This window comes from Mizuhopecten yessoensis, unplaced genomic scaffold (assembly GCF_002113885.1).
Source record: "Mizuhopecten yessoensis strain PY_sf001 unplaced genomic scaffold, ASM211388v2 scaffold9299, whole genome shotgun sequence".
In the NCBI taxonomy this organism is placed as follows: domain Eukaryota; kingdom Metazoa; phylum Mollusca; class Bivalvia; order Pectinida; family Pectinidae; genus Mizuhopecten; species Mizuhopecten yessoensis.
Genome location: NW_018407978.1, coordinates 388,291 through 409,535, shown reverse-complemented (window position 1 = coordinate 409,535; position 21,245 = coordinate 388,291). Strand labels below are relative to the sequence as shown.

General features: G+C 36.0%; 1 protein-coding gene across 1 annotated transcript in view; it reads left to right on the top strand.

Moving 5' to 3' along the window:
• Positions 1-12,437: 12,437 nt before the first annotated feature.
• Positions 12,438-21,245, top strand: part of LOC110457701 (uncharacterized protein DDB_G0271670-like) — a 32,224-nt gene continuing 23,416 nt past the window's right edge. The window contains exons 1-2 of the mRNA XM_021509067.1: positions 12,438-12,801; positions 20,789-20,930. The gene's annotated coding sequence lies outside the window, so the exon portion shown is untranslated. The remainder of the gene's footprint in view (positions 12,802-20,788; positions 20,931-21,245) is intronic.

Sequence of the window (21,245 nt, the reverse complement as noted above, 5' to 3'; positions counted from 1 at the left end):
GGTTCGGCAACTCAAGCTATGAAAATTAAAAAAACAACATGTAGTCAAGCTATAGCCAATACAAAAAAGTCCTACATGGAAAAACGGTAGCACAAATGGTCAAAAGAAAAGACAATAGGGTCATACAGGAATACACGGAATCGTTAATGACCCATCAGCACAGAAATGTCGCTCAATCTACAAGACCACACGTTGAAAAATGGCGGAAAGGTAGATACAAGAGAGCTAAAAATAGTAATAAAGCGGATAGAAAAGGTATAAAAACGAAAAAGGTCTAGATTGCCATGGGTTAGAAGAAACGAGAAACCACTGATTCAGTAAAGAACTCATAAACACGCTTCTAGGAAAATTAACAGTCAGATAAAACAAACGCCAAACCTATGAGAACATATTATTTTTGATACTAGTAGGGCATCTTTTGCTTATTACACCTCATTGCACCATATGCGATGATTTATATTGCAATTTTCTTTCGTTCATGCTGTAATCTTTGCAACGTCATTGAGCACGTTTCCGATAGGTCACGCTGTTATCGTACAAAGCCAAGCGTAGCCATCTTATTCGGATCGATTAGGATTCATACGCTTTGGCCCGTTCCGTCAACGATGTCATGAACAAATGTTTGACATAATCTACCAGTTACAGAATGTAATGGCTGCAATCACGCCTTCGTCTTACCTTTATCTTTCAAATTAAAAAGTGATAGACTCTGCTGGTGGATACCTTAGTCCCCTAGGGTTTGATATAACCTCTGCTGATGGATACCTTAGTCCCCTAGGGTTTGATATAACCTCTGCTGGTGGATACCTTAGTCCCCTAGGGTTTGATATAACCTCTGCTGGTGGATACCTTAGCCCCCTAGGGTTTGATATAACCTTAATAGCCAGAGTAATCTCTTTTGCAGTAGTGGCACTGTTCATCATAAACACACTAATCGTTATTAATTCTGCTTTCCTCTTTTTTTTTTTGAAAATTCATATTGACTTGAGGCACCTATATATATGTTTTAACAGTAGTTTATTCCAATTATTAGATTTCCATCCTTTGGGCCCCGGCATCTATGATGAGTTCTGAAAGGACGAAACAGTGCAATCCTTTTTGTATCAAATACCTCTTTTTTATAAGTGTAATTACGTGTGCGTCTTGCATGTACGTTCATGTTACAAAGAATATTTGGCCTGTAAGCCTTTAACGTGTAAGAATGGATCATATTTGACTTATGAATATGTTCTTTGATATTGCCTGTTTGATATATTACATATTTGCTACAGATACGGTCATATATTCAATGATATTTCATTTTACATGCTCGACAGTCACAATGAATAGGGATTTGTTTCTGTCTGACATATATTTGACCTTCTGAAAAATGCTCGGGGAAAAACGCAGAATTGTTCAGAATAAAGGTAATGGGAATTTAATACAAACATTGCCCTTGTTGTAGGGTTATGAGTAAAAGAAAAACATCATTTCGACCCAAACATAATAGTTATCATCCACAATCTGCATTTTTTTTTATTAAGATATCAATATGGCGTCAGATAAGAGTTGGTAATGATACCATATGAGGGGGCGTTAAGTACACTCGATACAACGCCTAACCCTAATCCTAGCATATTTTCATATAATACAGCTAACTATTTTGTCTCTAAAAATGCCACCTTCGAAACCGTTTCCGAATGTGCTTTAAGTCATTAGGAATGTGTCTTTCTTAAATACTTGCCAAACTAGTTCTGATAGCAGTATCCACAACTAAACATCAAACCAGATTGATTTGTTACTTCTAATCAATTAGGCATTTCAATTTTGCAGAAGCGTCATAATATACAACGTTGGAAAATATCGGCTTGTTTATTATATCAGTCGAAAACTAAGATTTCGTTGTTTTCGCAGCAAAAGTACGATCGCTATAAATAGTTCTTTCCTGTCAATCTTCTTATTGATATAAAGAGTGTTTCGTTATGAACCCGGAGAAACCATTTCGTACCGATACAATATTTTTTTTTATACATAAACCGATTTAAATGCATTGTTAATTTACAGCTTTAGACTGTAGTTGTCTTGGATTCCCAATACACGTAAAACCCGATTACGGAGTCAGCCGGTATATAAATGGTGTCTCTTAAGTGCGCGGAGGGTGATTAATGACGCCGGAAATAAGTCACGAAGAAGACGGTTGTTAGAATATCAGCAAAGGAATGATGCTGCAAAGCACGTAACAGAAAACGTCATTTACGTTTGCAAATAACTTTTTTGACTAATTATAGAATGATCACTGCTTTTACAGGAGTTCCAAGACAATTAGTTAGCTCCAGCTGAATCATATTATAAAGGGAAGTGAGTGTCGTATGCTGTTTTGACTCTCTGACTACTTCCCGTACGTCAAGGAACATGAGTATCTGCAATATAGTCTATTTACAGCTCTCTAAACTTCTGTTATGTCAATAATGAACAATAACTTGCTTGGGTAATATACAGGTCTTTAGTCTAACCTGGCTATTTTATTATTATTTATTTAACACTAATTAAGACAAAAGGGATATACGTGTACGGCACAACTTCTTACGAATCCGCATTTCCATTTATATTGTGATGCGTTGAGTGGTCTAGTGATTAATCTGGTTAGATTTGTTAAAGTCTAAGAATATATATGTACACGTGTGGCGCCGACAAATATCCGAAGAGCCATCCCAGAAGCCATATCCCTGACAAACTTAAACGCGAATAATGAGCTAGTTCTAGTCATCGATTCACTGGCAGATCTAACGTTAGAATCCGCGTCAGCATTGCATAACGTGATAAGTCAAAGCAGTTCCAGTTGGTCATGATATGTACATTTCTTTACCTTACACCCTAGTGCTTAAACCAGCCTCGGTTTAGTATATCGTTCGGAGAGACCCGTCATCGTTTTTCTAGTTGTATATTGCAGTGTAATCCATTTTTGGCACAATGTATCAACTACCAAATGTTATAAATACAACGTTATGCGTGTTTCTTACGTTCATTTCTCATGGCACGGTTCATAATATAGGGATTTTGTTCATAATTAATTTGAAATTTATCAGAACTCCTTTGTATTTTGAAATTCATATGATGCAGGGGTTTTAAGGCACCTTCCTTTTAATTAGAACTATATGGCTTTCCAACGTTTTGGCCCTGTGACGAAACAGTGGTATGATGCAGTGTTATTCATACTTGGCATACTGTATCTATAGCCAGGTCGTATAGCTGCAATCATATCGTTCTTATAAATCTGTTAAGACTGTCTCACCTTATGTGACAGGAGGGGGAATATAAAATGACACTATTCAAATTGCGTGTATTGTGTAAAACCTTTCCTTTATTTTATCTAGATGATCACGTTACATAAACGGTATACTTATATTTCTAGTGTTATAACCAACATGTTATACATATAATACACATCCTATCTATATGTTTTATTCTTTAATATTCTTTCATGAACAGTATTTAAGAACACTTGTTGTTATCCATAGAGAATAATACATGCCTTTTTTCATATCACACCCACTATGAACCCGAGACTACCATATCAGCCTGAGGGCCGAAGGCCAGAGGGCTGATATTGGTCAAGGGTTGATACTAGATGTGATATGGAAAAAAAGCATGTTTTATTCTGTGTATTGCATACTTTTTTTTATAAGATACGGATAGATCTTCTATCTTGTGATCTATTTTTGTTCTGAAATTTAAAAAAAAGGAAACATTTCATAAGGGTTCCGAATGACGTTGTTGATGGTAGATGGGGAAAATTTGAAGTGTTCCAAAAGGGGTGTGATATGTGTTTTGCGGGCTGATACGGAGAGGGCTGATACGGGTTTAAGGGTGTGATACGGCGAGGGCTGATATGGGTTAAAGCAATTGTGTAGTATCGCATATAAAAAACACGTATTTTTTAGTAAGTATGCAATAAATTCCTTTACTAGACCCACATTTAAGTTAAACTGGAAAAAAATGAATAATTCAGTATACCGTTAAAAGCGTGTATGGTATCGTATCATCAACGTTGTGTAAAAACTGCTTCAATATATAGAATAACTCTAATACATTTCTACCTCTCTAACAGGGTGTTAAAATCGTGCTGTACATCAATGTGTCATGACGTCTGTTCAATATCACTTTGTCTAGATACACTGTTGATGAACCTGTGCCATATCAGTGTTATTATGGTGTTGTGATACCGGACCTTTATGTTCCTATAAAAGGTTAAACAGATCGATTGGACATGTTGGGACGTGCCGTAAACAAAGACGAATTGTTTTAATGTCGAATTCCTACATGTAGCAATCTCTATCTACCCGAATGCTATTGTTCTACTGTCAAATGTTTAAATGTGACATTCATTTATATGATATCTAAACACTATTCAGCACGGTTGAATTCCTCAAAATACAGACATAAATATTCATCTTTATCCACAGACACGTTTGCAGACTATTTAACTGGCATTTAAATAATGTAGTCGACTTGTTCCAGACATTGTATCCAAGGCAAAATTATACTCATGTTTCAACCACATCAAGTCCGACGCTCGTTATAAATATTATTCTATTATTCTATCAAATTGTCCCATATTTTCATATTTTATCACCCGATGCTCCAATGCATATCTCATGAGTCAGCGACATTTACTGTAATGTTAGAAATCGCGATAATTCAGGCGTGACCTCTGATTTATGTTTTAGGTTTTAAGTGTTGTTGTTCTTTTCGTAGTTCCATGCCATGCGTTCTTGGAAACATCAATATGTATGTTTCATGATATGCTTTCCTGAAACCACACAAACTTATCCTCGTAGATGTATGGTATGTACGCTTTCAACCATAACATAGCACTACAGTCATAGTTTCGTGGTATGCGTTCTTGAAATCAAACTCATGCATGCTCGTAGTGTTGTGACATATATTCTTGGCAACACATTAAATATGTGTAATATGTACTTTCTTTGTTAACATATATTTATATTTACATTTGCTCTGCATTCTTCTATTGCAATGCATTGAGAATGCATATGTTGTTATGAGACTATAACAACATTTGCTATTGCAACGTCATCAATTTCATTTTTGTCAAGACTTAATTTTCTGTTCAAAGAACTGTTCGAAATAACTAAATGAAGCGTAACTACTCTATCAAAATGTAAATATGAATAATGAAAATTTTGGTAAATATTGTTATGGTCCTATAACACACATTTCTATTCCTTACAAACTTACATAAACCCCAGTCGGACTTTATTAAGTTTGTCAGCAATAGCATTGTGTGCTATATGAGCATTCGTTGCTTATTGAAAACACCACATGTTTACTTGTAGTTTCATAGTATACTAACGGAAAAAAGAAACTGTGCATGCGAATAATTGTTATAGAACATGTATTACCAACTGTATATACATGAAAATTCACACACATGACCGAGTATGACACATACACATTATCCGTGTGTCATTGACAGTTTTTCCCGTGCAGTTTGTTCTTAATTGGCGTTGACCAGTTTGCACGTTTTTCTCGTCCAGCCATCCAATTCGAAAATGACAGTTTATTTTTCAACTGTTGGGTCACTCTGTTGAGACCAGTGAACAGTAAAAACACCATTATAACGTTTTAATTTGTGATTAATGCTATGCTGAGGCTCAATGAAAATGACCGCCTCCGGATTATTGGTATGCTTCAAGCTGGTATGGGCCAAACCGTTGTCTCTACACGTTTCTATTTCCATCAAAACACAATCTCGGATTTGTGGGGACGACATCAACAGATTGTCCACGTCGTCGATCGACCACGTACGGGACGTCGACGTGTGACATAACGTCAACAGGACAACCATAATCGGCTTTTCATTTGAGAAATCGCTTCCCAACGGCAAGTTTGACTGCACGGACAATCTCTGGGTTACTACCAATAAGACCGATAACTGTACGAAACCGATTGCGTGAACAAGCTATCCGTCCGCGACGTCCTGCAATCCGTCCAGTTCTTCTGTCACGTCATCGTGTAGTACGCCTGGACTGGTGAAGAAGGCATCTGCGATTTACTCGACGGGATTTGGTAGACATTTGTTTACGGAGGAGTCGCGAGTACACCTGGATAGTAGTGACGGCCGTTCCATAGTGTATCGTCGCGTTGGAGAACGTTTCCGTGACGCGTGTGTGGCACAGCGACGTTCTTTCGGCGGAGGCAGCGTTATGATTTGGGGTGGCTTCACAGCCAACAGGAGAAGGCCTCTGGTTGTCAGGCTTGCATTCAGGCAAACGGTTGACATACGAGGTGTTGACTTTGTGAACTCAGTATTGACCCCTGCTTTGTTTACGTCACTCCTGAGCGGAACTTATTGTTTCCATAACGTGGAAAATGGAACGCAACTGTTAATAGATAACAAATAAATTGTCCATGAAAACCTTGTTGTTCTACGTCATACACATTTATTTGTATAACACATTTTAGGCATGCACAGTTTCTTTTTTCCGCTAGTTTATATTGTCCTTATTAAAACACACATATTAACATGGTAATATAATACGGTATAATACTGTACCTGTAAATATCAAACGTACTACACAAACAGCAATGTGGAATTCAAATAACACTCAAATAAATTTATCTATTGACGTTTGAAGGGGTAAGATGCATTTCTTGACAAGCGATTCTTTAATATAGATTTAACTGAAACTTACTTCCAAATCATTTATCTATCGAATGCTCAGATGCTCTCTTCAGATGCTTTATAGCTTGATATTGACTTACACCGTGCCAATTATGGTAACATTAAAATACACACAAATATATATCATCTCGTCAACATTCTAGTCATTCCTTATAGCCAAGCAAGCGACTGTCATTTTCTATAAAAAATAATCTAGCGACCCTTGGTCTAAGTAGATAACTAAGCGACCATCGCTCTCATTACGAAATCCAGTCACTATCGTTCTCGGTAGAAAATGTTGTCTCAGGAGATAACCCAGCTACCTTCGATTTCATTCACTAAGCTAGTTTATCTTCGTTCTTAATACATCATCCAGTTAATTTTGTCTAAGTAAATAATTAAGCTTCATTTGATCTCAGTAGATAATCTAGCAACCTTAGTTTTCTTTAGAGAAATTATTCACATTTGTTATTAGCAAGGGTGAGTGTACTGTGTAGAGAAACGTGACTATGTTTTATGAAAACATGACTGGATAGCTAGACATCCAGATTAGTGAGAGCTGGATTAACGTGGCTAGATAGAAGGACATCCGCATTAATGATGGCTGGATAAACACGACGAGCCTATACACAAATGAGACAGATTCTTGTATCTGCTTTTGTCAGTTTTAGGGTCATTGTCCCGCTGCTTTGTGGTTCTTCGTTCGTACAGTAAGTTCCGTTTCATTTCGTTATAGATATAAATGGAGCACATTTGGGCCGGGACATTTTGAGCGACAGTATAACAAGTTTAGGTACAGGGTTCGAATCCTGATCTAGCCATGCTAAATGTAAACACTCGTTGACTATTCATTTGTTTATTTCATCTGTGTTCTTTTTATGTTTTATTCTTTAGAATAAATTTATTAAGGCTATAGTCGTACCGGAAAAATAAGTTATGAATACTGACATGTACTTATGGTTTTTGGCAGTGGTACTGGGATCCTAATACACATTAATCCATTTAAAGACCAATATTTGCGGGAAGCAGTTTAACAGTATGTCGTCTTAACGTGCGTAGGTTTCTCAAAACAATAAAAGGTGGTTTTGAACAAGTCGGTGGTCCATAATAATCTGACGTTTATAAGAATATTATGAAGTTTAGCGATTCAATACAAATGTAAATCTGCTTCAGAGTCGATATTTGAAACCAATATATTTTAATATTGCTTTATGATTAGTCAACATGTTATCTCTGAATTATCTTCCTTTCCTTTCAATCAACTGTTTTCCAAACATGAGCAATTCATACCAAGAAATGTTTACTTTACGTCAAAGTCTATGTCCGAACGCTAGCTCTGATTTCAATTCCAATAGTTAAGAATCAACGCAAATTTATGGCAAATGAACGTAACACACACAGGTGATTAAACCTTTAACATTTCGTAATAGATACAGCTTGCCGAAAATGAATTACATTGCGTCACACAGCTGTTTCGTCATTCTAGGACTCCTTGGTGATGCTAGCTATAACGGTCAAAACTTTCGAAATCCAAATTGTCTAAGCTACTGTTGAAACAGAGGGGCGGATGGGTAAAGCCACGTAACTGATTAATTTAAACGTGTTGAGGAGTACTGGTCAACTAAAGAATCTGTTATATGTGTATGTTATGAACTGTGCCACTATAATCAATAGAGACAACTGGAACCAGCAAGGCTACAGCAGACTTTGGGGACTAAACTATCCATGAACAGAGTCTACCACTAAGTATCTTGAAAGATAAACGTAACACACTCACAGGTGATAGAACCTTTAAAACTCGGTTATTGACAAATAAGCCTAAAATGAATTACAGTTGTTTCGTCCTTCTATGACTCATCGGTGATTTAAGGGCCAAAAGGTTGGAAATCCAAATTGTCTAACATACTGATAAAATAGAAGGGCATGTGGATAATCTATTTAATTTAGTTATTTAAGAAGTTAGAGGAATACTGGTTAAATTTTCTGTAAATTGTTTACATGTATTTCATTAAACGAACTTGGTCCGTTAGTGTATTCCTATACTTGAACTATAGTGACGCGTGTCGCATGTTGTAAGAAAACATTTTGACTGCCGATTTGTTGTGTTGGTTTGCTCTGTCATATAGCAATGATGTTTCCTTGTTCTCATTGCTATCTTATTGTTTAGACTTTTGAGCTTGTTTGTCGACGCTATTCAGTCGACGCTATTGTTTACTATTGTTTACTATTTGCTATTTTCTAAGTCTATTTATTTGGGTTCATAAAGCCCCTTCTTTAAATGCACAGCCTTTTTTTCACGATGTGCATACAGGGCATTATAAAATTGTATAACAAAAGTAAAATCAATCTGCCAAGCTCGATATGTAAGCTGTACTGTTTGCCGTGACACTGTATAGTCCCTCTCCCCTGAGTCCACTTGATGTACATTGCTATCGCACTTGGGTGCTGCTATTGATTCAAGCTTTTCATTATTTGTAATAGATTGAAAGGAAGTCGTGTAAATGCCCTGTGGCACGCTAAAGTGACAAGTGTCAAGTGGAAATATTGACGGTATTTGTTTGATAAAGCTAGTTACTAATTACATTGACGGGTGTTGTATGATAACGCTAGGCACTAGTTACACTGTCCAGTGAAAAAAAAAACATTGACGGTATTTGTTTGATAAAGCTAGGTACTAATTACATTGTCTAGTGAAAGGAAATATTGAAGGATGTTGTATGATAAAGCTAGGCACTAGTTACACTGTCCAGTGAAAAGAAACATTGACGGTATTTGTTTGATAAAGCTAGGTACTAATTACATTGTCTAGTAAAAGGAAATATTTACGGGTGTTGTATGATAAAGCTAGTCACTAGTTACACTGTCCAGTAAAAAGAAACATTGACTGTATTTGTTTGATAAAGCTAGGTACTAACTACATTGTCTAGTGAAAGGAAATATTGACGGGTGTTGTATGATAAAGCTAAGCACTAGTTACACTGTCCAGTGAAAAGAAACATTGACGGTATTTGTTTGATAAAGCTAGTTACTAATTACATTGTCTAGTGGAAGGAAATATTGACGAATGTTGTATGATTAAGCTAGGCACTAGTTACACTGTCCAGTGAAAAGATACATTGACGGTATTTGTTTGATAAAGCTAGGTACTAATCACATTATCTAGTGAAAGGAAATATTGACGGGTGTTGTTGTATGATAAAGCTAAGCACTAGTTACACTGTCCAGTGAAAAGAAACATTGACGGTATTTGTTTGATAAAGCTAGGTACTAATTACATTGACTAGGGAAAGGAAATATTGACGGGTGTTGTATGATTAAGTTAGGCACTACTTACTAGTGGAAGTATCCACGGGTTTTGAGTAAAACTATTTAGTGACTTGTTTTATGTATGGTTACCGGAACTTTGGCTGAGCGCTAGTTTTATAAAGCTTGGACTAGTTATTCTGTGTAGTGAGACAGAAAATCGCTGAGTGCTAGTCTTATAAAGATAGCGACTAGTTATTCTGTGTAGTGAGACAGAAAATCGCTGAGTGCTAGTCTTATAAAGCTAGCGACTAGTTATTCTGTGTAGTGAGAGGAACAACCATTGCAGGATAGTTTTTTCCAAATCCCCAAGTGGCGCCAGGGTTTGATCTGTAAACAATTTGTGCACTTCCGGTGCTTCCCCATGCGTGAAAGCCTTCTAGGAAATTGAGGCCGCATACTGTCTACAAAAATATGATGGTAAACCCTACGGTATCGGTATTTATTACAGTCTGCTAGTGAAATCTCATGAATTTTCTATTTGATAAAAACATATCTTTAATCCATTGAAGATGAACAAAACATTAAATCTTCACAAGTAAAAACGTCACTCTTAGTATTGTCTAATCTGAATGGTACATTATATTCTCTGCGTAGATTTTCAGTTTCAAGTTTAGATGAAGTGGCGGCAGACTAAGTGGTTGTGTTGTCTACCTTTGTAGCATACATTATTGTTTTTACATAACGACACAATTGATATCATTTTTGTCTGGACATCTTACCCGATAATACTAGCAAACGGCAAAATTGAAGTGAAAACCCTTTCAAAATGGCGCTCCGTATTGTTGTCAAGCGTGACGTCATTGGAACGTGGCGTCAACAACTACGCTGCACATTCCCACTTTCTGATGCAGCAATATTTGCGCCACGTGACGTGAACAAATGTAAGAAATAGAAAACTTCATGGGTTTTTTTTTTGTAAAAAAACAAATCTGAGTGGAACACTGCTGAGTTTTGTTTTATCAATTTCGTTTCGTAACAGGATTTATGTTCTGGTTTTAATTATATTGTTGCTTTTTAAGGCTTGAGACTGGTTTTATGGTCCATGTTTTGTTTTATAAGAATTTGGATCAGTTAGTCTGTCTTGTGGGTTGAAACATCGTCGAGTGATGTTTTATAATGTTAGCGGCTACATACATTGTTGAGTGAGTCATTTGGGGATTTTAATCCCTCGGGCCTGATACTCACGCGACATGACTCGTTTCTGACGGCGATAAATAACCTCTGTGTGAAATATTGCTATCAAACAAGGATACATGTACTCCTAACGTCCTTGTTTAATCCAAAATGATTGCTTTCTTAGAGTAAACAGATAGTATGCATGCAAGCATGGTTCAAGCTGACATTTTCACAGATCTGATATTGGTGTGTGTATAACACTGACCTGCATCCACAGGGCGAAATGCATTAAAACAAGCCATTCTTCAGCTTCCTATTTTATGCTATAATAAAATTGATAATTGATTTTTGTAGTTTCCAACAAATAATGTCCGATTGCTTGTGTAAAGGTCAACAGTTTGTTATCCGGTATAATTCACCTTTAGTAATTGGTGAAACTATCGGGGTTTTTCCGATTAAATGTATTGCATGTTCGAAAAAAAATCTACGTTTGCCAAGTTAATAAGCCTGGCTGTGTGAGCCTTACCTAGACCTTATGTATACCTCACAGTAAACGATGGACCCCTCAAGACGAAACACGAGATCGATACGGGCGAATATCGATCTTACACGGTGCGAGGGAAGGTGTCTTCTGCCAAATTGGGGAATGATTATGGGTTTGGTTTTTGTTCGGTAACACAGATGTATTTCGCTGACTGTTAGTGTAACACGTCTGACGCAGTTAGGGCGGATGTATACCGAAGACGCGTATCTTGCACATTTACGTCCCGGCCACGCATCACAAGGTCAACGATTGGAAGTAAATTGTCTTATATTATTTGTGTACTGGTAGTATAATACAAGCACATCAATGTCAGTATCAGATGCGTTGTATTTAATATATGACAGATAAATAATATTATTGCTGAACCGGGACGCTGGTTAACACCGCTAGCATGTGAATTTCTTATTGATTATAAGAGGTCGTTAAATAAGTCTTAACACACCTTAACATGAAAAGACTGTAAGCTGGAATACTACGTGTAACCATATACATTACACGAATATAGATACATCGATTGCATATTTCTGTTACAGCGCCTGGATTAATAAGCAATAACACAGAATTGGTACAACATGTGAATCTATCATAGTGACCCCACTGTGATTCTTCCATTACCTTTTATTGGATCGGATATTTGTAGGCCATTGACGACTGAATACTATATATCACCAGGGAAATCATTTACAGACGTAGACATGTGCGTGGAACTGTAAAATCTTCTTACAGTATGATTCAACCTTGTTATTTATATAATGGAGTGGGAATGCACGTACGTGAAAGTGCGCGGGACACCAACGGGTTTTATAGATATAGATAGAGCATTGGGCTGCAGCACATATTTTGAAGGAAGGATTTCATTCGATAAGAATCTGGAATAGAACACCTTCGATAAGTGGAGGGTGGCCCGTGACACAAAGAGATATGATGTAGCCCACCATGTGAACTACGATCGAATACTGCTTTGATTGTTTAGTGTTGTCAATGGAGACGATTAATGAGGCCATTTCGATAAATACGGCTGGCAACTAAACACTGGAACGTGTATGGTGCACGTATCCGTATTCACGTATATGTATCTCTAGAATATATCCTGTGACCACCGTTGATGTCATTTCTGGTGCTAGAACATGTTTATCTACAACGTAAATATACCTCTGGCTGGACAGCACAACTGGTAAGTTTATTAACTATGTTACATTAACCTCGTCTCTTCAGAAGGTGAGTGTACGATATCTATACCTACAGTGTAGGCCGATCTGTTTTGTTACCAGTAAAAATCCAGATGGTTTTGAACGAACAATGTCTTCATATAAGTCATCGTGATGAGTAGAAAATAATAAACTGATGGATGCAAAAATTCCATACTAAAGTGCACACGCACCACCTCTTCATTCATGATCATTCGTTTATTACCACACACAATCACTTTCGAAACTGTTGCTGAATGGCATTGTGCTGGTTTATTTTCCTCTCGTAATCATTTAAGTGTCTACTCTATGTTTCGAAACAATTTTGTTTTGGTGGTATAGCTTCATTACACGATTGTAAATTTCAAAATTTAATATGCTTATACCCTGAATCAACTATACTCCTTTTTACAAGCCTTCATATAGCCAAAACATTTATACAATCAATGACATTGATAACTTATCTATTTATATGTTAAAACAATATCCAAATAGTGTATACCAGACAGTGAGTGTAAGTGGTTACCACTTCCAATTTCTCAGTCACTATCCACTCTGACTAAAGGCATCTCCTCTATGCCTGAGATTAATGGTGATCATCATAATTTCCTTAATTTGTCCTGGACGCATCAGAGGGAACCACTTGTTGCTCAGGAAACGATTGTCATCCCGTATCAACTGGTTCCACCCGGGGGATATTTTCTAGTGGGTGTTGTTTTTCTTCAGTTACTTTTGTTTCTTCTTTGGTTCCTGTCATGGCAGTTTTGTATCAATGTTTAATTCGGATGTTGCGCTATTAGTATTATTACCAAAATATATTTCATTTTAATTATTCATTTCATTTATTATTATTATTATTTTTAATTTTTTTTTCAATCTATATAACTGTAATTCCCGGTACTTTAATATTCAAAGACAACATATCAGCTTTAGCTATACAGTGCAATTACTATATTTCCAATGCACAAAACACATTAATGATGGAATTACAAATGACCAGCCGTCATGTAAAGGCAATTATAGCTTCACACAGTAATATTTCCCTTAAACATAACACATCAATATTACAAATACAAAAACTCATTTTAACATACTTTACATGACGCTGATAAATATTTATATATGTATAACGATAGTGTTACAGACCTCCACGACAACATTTATACAATATATGCCTGTAAACTAATAAAACTGTTACAGAATGATCGTAATTTAAATGAAATTTGGGGCAATATTTATGAAACTGTTCTCATGTTCAAACTCATATTCTGTGCTCAGGCCCAATTTCTTGTTTGAGAAAAGTTTATAAGAATCACATTTTGTCTAAAGTTTTGAAGAATTTTAGAGAGACTTCAAGTCATATTCCATTTTCAATACAAACACTTTGCTTTTTAGTCACATGATTCAAGTGAGTGAAAAGAGAGTTGGCTACCATACTTGAGCATGAGAACGGTTTCATGAATATGGATCTAGGTGTTTCAAGTTGCCACGTTATACATATGCAAAGTTTGGCATTTTTTCTTTGTTTTTTGTTTTTGGTTGCTCGTCGATGAATGAGCCAATACATTGACAGTGACAGGTATTTATACATCTGAGTTACTGGAGCTGTATGATGCTTTAATGATACAGCTATTAGCCACTCTCGCTAACAGGACTTTTCCATTTGTTCGAACAATATTTTTCAAATAGAATAGATCGGCTAATAAGGGCACTGAAAGGGGTTTCTACCTGATGTAAGCGTGTCTTGCTGCATGCATAAACATCAATGTGTAAGTATGATAAATCACTGTTAATCTATTCTAAAATGAATCAGCAAATGTGACAATATAACATGGTAAATAATGAGTTTCGATCAACGCTACTTTACTATTGATTTCTTTAATTGCCCGAATTTGACAAGTCCGTATAAATATTTTATTTGTAGCAATCGCAAGGCATGTAGTTGCCAATATTCTGAATATAACTGTACTTTTAGAGGACTCTATGTACTCTTTTGGTGTTCAGGATATCCAATGATCGATGTGTTTTAGTCACGGCAGCTTGCCTAATCTGTTCATTTTGATTTCACTGGAGAAATTATTTGTGCTCTTCCTGTTTGCAAAATCTAATATCATGTTTGATAATTTTGAAACATTCTGACTCCTGGTGATATTAATAGATTTGTAAACTTCATGCATGCTCTCTTCCTGCTGCTGCTGTTACCATCATCGTAAATACTAATATTTTAACTTCCTCATGACAGGTGCTTGAATTATAATGTATTCTGTTGTTTAGGTATGGGTTATTTCTTTTATAATAAAACAAAACTGTGTAGTAATATCATATATTTACCCTCCCTATTCTGTTCTTAAACATGTGTGATGGAAATATGATTGGGGTCAAGTGAAGTAGCGTTAAAGAACGCTTAGTCATATATTTTAACATATATCTAAATACCAAAAAAAAACATAACTGAGTGTGAAATATACAGGGCTTTCGCAGCCTAGACATCCACTTAACTGGAGAACTTGTTTTAGTCTTCGTGATGTGAATCGTCTCAGAATATACGTCACGCTCCTAGAAAGACATCAGTCTTCAGGCGGATAACCTGGTGTAGTTGTCTCGACTGGTACGATGAAAGGGTTACTCGTCCAACTTGTATTAAGATATATAAAACAAAAACAAATAAAAAAAAAACACCGGGGATAACTACCGACATGGTCATTCCAGTCTATGCTATTCAGTTTAGTAGAGCTAACGCACTGCCAACAGCAAAATGTTACATCACCGTATCAGGCGCTGCACTCATCTTGATTTACTCAGTTTATATTAGCAAAACAATATTATATCGTCAAATAAAGTCTATTTGCAATGCAATTTAGAATCTTGAGATTATTCTCAATCTGTATTGCGTTTTAAAGAAGCTCTAGTGATTCACATAAAAGTCGAATGGAGTATTAACGATTGGAGGTTGTTTTTTCCTGAGTTTCTCCGGAGAATGCATATTTGTTTTTTAATTTTCGCCAGTAAACTAAATAAATAACTCTCTTATTTTGCCTTCATTATCGATTGTCTTTTTGGCGAAACGCAATTGCTCAGAGCGATTTATTACCGATGTGAATCATCTAAAATTGACATAATGGTGTTATTAAGCTTTGTATTTAAGGATTGAATCTTGCTTTGGTCGATTTTATGGGTTAATGAATTGAGTTGGTCTTGAACGAAATTTAATGAACTGCAGTTCATGTTGAGTTTGTTTCAAGACCAAATCAGTTCATTACCTCATGACATCGACCAAAGCAAGATTCAATGCTTATATTTCAAACGATGTGTTTGTTTCCAATAAGTGGAACCTGTGAAGTCCAATCTGATAGTTTGTCCCAGGTTCTGGAGCTGGTGCAAATCTACTTATTGAAAAAACATAGTCCGTCATTGAAGGACCATCATATAACAGGATGGTGCACGTTGATAGTTCAATACGGCCAAATTATGTAGAAACAAATTGCAAAACCATATTTTAAATGTCAGATTTAATATTTGTTGATGAATTCATAAGATATCAATTTTTTTAACGCGTCATCGCGGAAGAATAATTTCTGGACGCGGTGCGCAGACTCAGCTGCGGGTGTATGGCAGCCATAGTTTTACTAGCTCGAAGGTTTCGAGGTTCTACATCTTCTGAAATGTGAAGCTGCAGTAATTGAATGTCGAATGTAAATGTTGATATAGCAGTTGTTTGTTCGACTGAATTTCATATAAAACCACTACCCATGCGACTACGTTGTTTTCGATTTGTACCGGGGGTTGAAAAATAATATTTTGCTGATTATTTGTTTTTGGTTGTTTGAATAATTTCGTGTGTAGCTTCAATACATCTTCTTTGTTTAAACATGTCAATAGTTATCTCCCTTCGCAAAATCATACGCACAGGCAATGCTAATCTAGTCAAATTCATCGGCAAATGACACCGGTTACATTTGATAGTTGCACTGAGTCGAACTTGAGTAGGAATTGAAATATTATGAAATTCACAAATACGTATCAGCCATACATAAAATATTTACAATGCATTGCGGGTAATGTCTCACATTACCTTATCTGTTGTGCATTACCATATCTACAGTTAGATAGACGTTATCATGAGCATGTCCATATTCTACACCGTGTCAACCTGACTGAGATGCCCAGGGGCTGCTATGAAACAGGGTTGATACGGGGAAGGATATGGAAATGGGCTTATGATAACATATGTTTATCATAAACGACACACTAACTAATTTAATACGCAGTAAAATTATCATTGAATAACAGAAGTCGAGAGTAATTGAGCATATTTTTTTTTTAAATGTGTAGAACTGGACGAAAAATTGATATTGCTAATGCAGAACAGGTATGGGGCGTGCTGGAATATGGCCTTTGCAAAGTTGGCAGTATCACATAGGCAAAACAACTTACATCTGGAACAAGTATATGCTAATTAATTTCCCTGTAATACACTGCCATACAAAACATACAATTACCATATCTGTCAAACACTGCGTATTTAACACATCAAGGGTAATATTTAGCCTTACCCTATTTGTGGTAAAAACTTTTTTCAGGGAAAAAAATAATGTAATCTCAGTTGTCATCTTATTCATATTTATTGCAAAGCAGAATAGAAAACCACTATTTCCAGATAAGTATGGAGGCCAGGATGTTCTTCGGTTTGTCAAGGAAATCGATAGCAAACGGGGACGTATTACTTTTGCATCTCTATTCGAAATTCCCTTGTCATTTGTAAACGCATTTTCCAGCCCTGAAGTTTTCACGGGAGAGAGTATATCAGCGTCAGTGAGGTACAGCACACTTGACATTTAAAGACTATTGAGCTTTTTAATAGGCAAAGTGTTCAAATACGTAGAAATGATTCATTCTTGGAGATGTATTTTAATATAATATTGTGTAGAAATATATTGATTTTAGCTTTGCCTGGTTTGGCACAAATGCGACTAGATGTGTTTGTTAATTTATTCTTTTTTTTCTTAAGCCCATTCCGTTTATAGAAGATGAAAAATAAAAATTCTGTGAAGAAAAAAAATATTTAAAAAATTATATCGATTATAGCATCATAATCTCATTTGTGATAGATTGTGTTCGCCACATTTAGCAGTGCTTTAGGAATGGCTAACTTCAGAACCCCTGTTCCACTACACTGCGATCGTCGTATTAATAGTTATCTTCTCTTAATTTTGTTTTGATATAACCGTAGCACAGTAGGGTCAGGACACTTCTATTGCCTAGATATCTCAATCAGTTATTTGGATATTGTAACAAAATGAAGCCCATGGTTAGAATCCTGGTGTAGCTCGGCTAATTATTCTACACTGAGAACATTTACTATTGCTGATTGTATTTTGATGAATTTCATCTTAATGACCTGGTATTTTTCGTAAAAGTTCTACAATGTTTGGTTTTCTTTTTATAAATGATTTATCAAAGCAATAGTCATGCCGAAAAAAAAACAATTTCCAATGCGCATTTACAGTGTGTTGGCAGTGGTAAGGGGGTCCTTATATGTTTATGTTTTACCAAACTAAATGGGAACCGAAAATTATTTGATAAATTTAACGTTAAAAGTACCTTAATATAAAAAATAATTTAATCTTGATAATATGTTTTCATGTTAATGGTTCATATTGAATCATTCTGTGATTGAAGAGAGTCATATTACCATAAAATGGCTAAGCAATGAAAAGCGTTGTTCTGCATACAGTTGTTGACATGAAAACAATTCCAAATAGTGAGCCACACTAGAGAAGTTCGAACAAAAGCTATATTTAATATGGACACGTATGCCAACCTTGAGGCAATGCAAGTGAAATGTTGGATGAATGTGAACGCCAGAAAAAAGCAAAAACTGAAAAACTATAACTAGAATCTGCGGGAACTGCCACAAGTTTGCCCATAAATAACGAAGCATGGTTAAATGTTTAATCCAACAATTTTCTCAGTAATAAACTACGATTTCCTATGGTAATTTGATGGAATAATGAAGGGATTAAGGTGAAACGTAGCACTTGTATAATATAGTACCCGCCTTGGCTTCCGTATTAAACGATTGTATCAGCAATACACACTAGACGTTATAGTATTTCAACGATCATTAACTATAATTAAGTATTTTAAGATTAATGAATGTGGATAATTTAACTAGGTTGTTTTACAGTTTCCTATTACCTGATGGTAACGATTCCAAGGGGAAACGGGTGTGAGTCGCGAACCTAGTGTTGTGTAATGTGTTTTGTTGATCTTTTCTTACATTTATCAGAACTAAGAAGAACTGCACAACGTAAAGGTGCCTACGTTTGACATTATTCTGTTTCAATTTGTTGTGTTAATACACATCCTAATTAAAAGTATAAAAAAATCATTCTTTAAGTGGAAGTTTATTAATTATCAAAATAAAGTGATTTCGAGTAGTGCAGTGTTTGTCGACTTATACTGTGGTGTATATTTTAAAACAAATCATATAATAGCGAATTACGATTAAAGTCTACATTTCAACAACAAAGAGTCAACAAAGAGTCTCTATTTCAAGTGTACAGTTACGTTCCCGTCGAGTTTGAACAAGCAAGGTAATCGACCGTTATAATAGTAACAGCCACAAGGACACCTGAGACATAATGGGACCATACATACTTTATATCTCAAGATCCCAGGAGGCATGATTTATAAATAATCAATAAGCTACCGAATGATTGTGGAATTGATCCGGATTTTCACACCGACGTGAAAGAGAAATGCAAATACTCCAGTGGTTTACCTCCAGTGGCGAGTTGAAACAACACAGTTGAATCGCGTGCACACATAATCGCCATAACAGTTATCTTATATTATTCAAATAGATTATTGAACGGAATTAAAACAGTCATATACAGGTAACGTAAATAAAAAGGAATATGTTCACAGTAGAACGGTGGCTGATTTATACTATTCAATATTTCGTCCATTCACTTCAAAATGACGTGTTTAACACTTCTTCATTTATTTTCTCACCCCCGTTTTGCCCCGAATGGATGAGGAATTGAAATTCTATTTATTTATTCATGCATGCATACATGCAAAAGGACGCGAACATGGTAGTTAATAAACTTCTAAGTTTTCCGTTCTTCATCGTTTGACGAGTTTTGCCTTCCACAATGTTTGCCCCTAGCATCACTTACGAGTCTTAGTATGACAAAACTGTTGTATTGTGTAATACCATTCAAGTTTGGCATACTCTATATATTACCAAGTTTCATAAATGCAATAGATGAATAGATATGACGGATGCCTTTTGCATGGTATTTCATTAAGATAGCACTATAAAGTCGGCTATCGCAAGGAGGCAACTACTCCAATATACCTTGCCCTGGTACACATGCATACATGCATAAGGTACGTCCTTAAATGACCTAAGCTGTTTATAGTACGTTAAACCTGATAAACCAAACCCTACTTTCACGTGACATGTGTCGTCTGGTATTGCTTTCTGGTTAGGGAATTGAAAAGACGAAAATGAAGTAGATACTTAATGCCGTCGTTTTGTGCAAGGAAACGAAAAAAAAGGATTAGATATTGATTACTTAAGGCGAAGGGACAAAGAAGAGAAGTTAAGAAATGTTAAATTTCGTCACTTATCAGTCATTGTAGAGAATAATTATAATACATGTGGAGACAGTATTTGATACATGTACATTCAGGTTTATATCCCCTAAATGAACTCGATGTATATCATATGCGCTATTGGTTTAATCCCGTTAATTCTAATAGCAAATTAGAACTGTGTATTTATATATATTTGACCATCTTTGCACTTAAAGAGTAGAATGTATCGACCTCGCGTGGTAGCCTGCTATTTCCGATTTCCTTTGTTTACATCGGTGATAGCTTCTATGTGGTATATGGTATGGGCAAATTTCAAATGCCTATGTGGTTGTTGACATTATGTTAAAAGGAACACTTTATTTCCAGGTGTGTGTCCTTTTGAAGACAACAAACCAGCAATGATGCATGAATGCAATTCTGGACATTAGCAAGGTCAAACAATGACGCCTCCATCCAATCTGCACCTGGAGGCCCGCAGCTGGTTCGTCAGACACAATAGCTTATCTAGGTACGATTTGCACCTGTGTGAGAGAGTTTAAGGTGGCACGGGTAAACATCATGTGATGTGTTGCATCGATTCACTAAATATTTGATTATGTGTAGGTATAAACTCTTACCACAAAAACCAAGCGTGATTAAAAAGTGTATGCCAAAGGATACTTATTTGAAAGTGCACATATTCCGTCTTTGCGTATTGCAGAGTTATCTTCTCTTGGGAGCAGGTATTGATTGGTACGTCATTGGTTTGTGTGAGAAAATTACGTGTTTTTTTCTCAAAAATTGTTGACGTTACTCTCACAAACAAGTGACGTAACAATCAATA